Genomic DNA, 3,828 nt, shown 5'->3' with positions numbered 1-3,828 from the left:
CCCAGCTGACTTCCTGCCCTTTGGGCAGGGGGCTGGACTCGATGATCTCCCGAGGTCCCTTCCAGCCCTAATGTCTATGAAATCTATGAAAGGAGGCAAGCTGATGCTTATTTAGTCAAAGTCCTGTCAGACAGAAACTAAAGTCCATTTCTTCTCTTATTACAAATCCCAGATGCTTTCTGTGGCACACCATTCCTGTAGCCCCTCCCTGTCCAAACCTGCAGCATGTCATAAGATGCACAGGCAGCTTTGGTGTGTGACAGCAGCCTGGAGAAGGGAACACAGTCACAGATAAGAGTTGAAGGAACCCAAAAGCAGAGCAATAGATCAGGCAGGGGCCACAGGGCAAGACGCTGAAAGCAGAGCAAGAGTTTGGGCAGGGTAAGGCGATCAGAGTGGCACCCAGGAAAGCCACCTGCCAGAGTTCGGCCCTCACCATCTTATTCCCACCAACTGTCCTGGTATTTGCCTTTACTTTAGATTTAGAGCCCAGTTTGGTTTTTAGAAACAGTCTGAGATATGTAGGAACTGGGGCAAAAGTAGATCACAAAAAAAAAAATGTAGGCCTCATGTTCATCAAATCTCAGCTAGCAAGGAGATTCTTAACAAACTGAAACATTTCACCTCAAGGTTGAGAAGCAGCGTGGGGAACTCACGGATGATTTCTTTAAAGTGGGTGGAAGTACCTCTTCAGGAGCCAAGTCAAAGATACTTTTTATCCTTCTTTTACCATCACAAGTGCAATCTGCATGTCCTCTGGGCAGTGGTAAAGTAGAAAGCACCTTAAGAACAATATATTTCCTAGCAGAACAGTTCAACATGTAAATTTGAGATGGGTGCAATGCAAAGCTGAGAGGAAAGCAACAATACTGACTCCAAGCACAGTTACAGTTTAGGTACATAAATGTATTAAGCGCAGCTTCGGTTGGTATTTGCATTAGGTTCCATTTTGAGACATGAATACACCTGCCCAGGATACACAGGTAACAGACAGACACATAACTAGACCTTTAACTGAACCCAGTGTGGGCTTACCAGACACCTACCATATAACTCATAATGCAGGAGTTTCCCTTACTGCACCCACCACCCATAACAGCTTCCTTCAGAGATTTTTAACTCTTTCCCCACCTATGAGATAGTAATACAGGGACATTGGTCTACAATTTAAGACAACAGGCCTCTTCTTCCAGACACCAAGATCCCTGCTTGTTTACCTCTGGGACCTGTCTCTTTCAGCTTTCATCTGCACTGGGCAAAACTTCCACCTGCCATTTGCTTCTAATAATGAACTTCTGAATCCTGCTTTTCCTTATTCAAATCGTGTCTCCACAATGCCGATGGGAAGGCAAAAAAAACTCACTGTCAATTTGACTCAATAAGAAGAGTTCCTGTTAGTTCTTCAGAATAATGAAATGGGTCAGAGCCCATTTACAGAACACAGCTCCACGACTACAGGGATGGAAGCCAGGATACAAAATAGTGAGAAGGAAGATTCATATTATCAGAAAGTCAGGGGAGCCAATTATCACTCTCTTGCCCACCCCACCCCCGCAGCTGGCCAATGGGACACAGCAAACCCAAAAGAAAGAACATCCTCATGCAATCTTAACCCCCACCCATCATCTTTGCTAAATGCATGATGCAACATCTCTCTCCTTATTTTTGGCAGAGTCTGCAATCAGATCTGCCTCATTGCTTAATTTTTTTAGGCACAGGCTCTCCTTCCTTCCTTCCTTCCCCTGTCCCCTAGTATTGGCCCTCCTCAGTATTATTTTTTAGTCAGACAGGCTGAGGCTGTCAAACTTCATCTGATTCCTTTTGCCACGGACCATTTCCCTATGTATGTAAAAAAGCAAAATACTTCCCAATCCAGTTAGCTCATCATTTGGTCCTTCTATTCTAAGTAAGGACCGAACAGCAAAGGCTGGGGAGTAGCAATGTGAGACCAACCCCCAGCCAAGATATTGAAGTGGTGGGGTCATAACATCAAATACCACCTCAAATACCAGTGCATAAGTCAGAACAAAAACTACCACCTTGCTTCTCAGTTACATGGACTTACCCTGTATTCAACAACTGACAAAGAGGATTGACACGTCTGTGGTATTTTACACTGCTTCAGAAGAGCCTGTTGGTTTGGCTTTAAATGTTACTAAAAAATGATCCACTAGAAGGAAGTAGAGCTCAAACTTTCCCCGCAGGATGGACTAGTACATGGCCTTGGTTGTCTTAAGTGACACTCACAAATCCTTCATGGCATGCAAGAGCCAATTATAATATCAAAAGGAAGAAAAACATGCATTATAATTGAAGCCTCAGTTCCGTGCCACGTCCTGGGTTACAAAAGGTGACTTATGGGCAATGATGCAGGTATGAAGTGATACCTTAATTCACTAAAAAGTTTCACATTAATAAGCAGTTCTAGGAATGTTAAACATAAGGAAGGACAAATACAGTGTTCTTTCTCTCTAATCTCACTCTCAAAGCCAGTCAATTAATCCCCCATTGTTCTGTCAATTAGATGATGAACATGTTTGCTCTCAACTGCTTTATTTACTAGAGTAAGTTCAGGTGCTGCACAGGTTCCAGTCATTTCTGCAGTGGGATAATCAGGTGATTATCCAATGGGATAATCCGTCTGTTCAGAACAAGCTTGGGTTAGGGTAGCCAGTTACAACCTCCCTGTTCTTGTGGCACATCTACCCTGCCTCTAGAAGCAGGCAAGAGCCACCCTCACCCTGATCTAACTGTTGGCAGATGACAAGCCCCAAGGGCAAGCCCTCACCTATCTTGATATTTGAGACCTGTCAATCTACTGTTCAAGGCACCTATCAAGTGTTGGTGCCAGATATAAAATAGATGAGCAAACACAAAGGGGAGAATTACTCAATTTTTAGGCTGAAAAACCCCTCAATTTGTTTCTTAGCCTCTGAGGAGCAGCAGCAGAGGCTGGGTTCACAAATTAGAAGCTGTTATTGTTTTCTTTTTAAAGATCCTCCCTGCCATCAGCACAGCATATTTTTGATCAGTGGGAGTTTGGGCTTTTCGGGATATCGGAAAGGTTGCAGCCAGCCAAAAAGCCCATCAACAGATTGTGCAGGACAGACAAAGAATTGGCAACTGTACATATGCCATGTTTGGTTTATCTTACATGTATCTTGCACAGAGCTCCTTTTCAGAAGAATGTCAGGGTACAATATGGAATGTAAAGTTTCTCCTCTTCCTGCTCGTGAAATTTGGCCACTGCAGGCAGGAATCCAGCAACTTTCTGTAAAGATGAATTACCAACCCGCCCCCCCCCCAAGAGACTTACTGGGGAAATCTTGGCAAAGCCCTGTTAATATCCCAGTATACTTAACAGTGAATCTGAAACAACACACCAAAGAAAAAGGTAATTAAATTAAAACAATTAATTAAAAACAAATATATTACATAACTAAGCCCATATACTCCTGTAATGGTGGACAGCATCTACTACGAAAACAGTTATTAGAAGCGTACAGGTTGGACTGATACTATTTTGACATCATTCTCAAGACCAGGAACATCACTGCCTACCATGGTTACGTGGCATTTCAATCCTGGAACGCAAATAAGGCAAACTTTCATTCCCTTAATTTCCAGCCTTCACTTGACCCCAACCACAGAAATCCCGTTTGCAATTATTCAAAAATTGGATGTGTGGTAATGAATTCAGCAGAAGCATCAATTTTTTCTCCTGAGAGAGGACAGTGACCTGCAGAAAAGACCATATATTTAATTTTTAAAACAGTAATAAAGTGTTGGCATGAATTTTATGAAACAAAGCACAGGGGGAAAAACAGA

Source organism: Crocodylus porosus, unplaced genomic scaffold (assembly GCF_001723895.1).
Source record: "Crocodylus porosus isolate Cpor-Errol unplaced genomic scaffold, CroPor_comp1, whole genome shotgun sequence".
In the NCBI taxonomy this organism is placed as follows: domain Eukaryota; kingdom Metazoa; phylum Chordata; order Crocodylia; family Crocodylidae; genus Crocodylus; species Crocodylus porosus.
Note: the sequence above shows the minus strand (reverse complement) of the source record.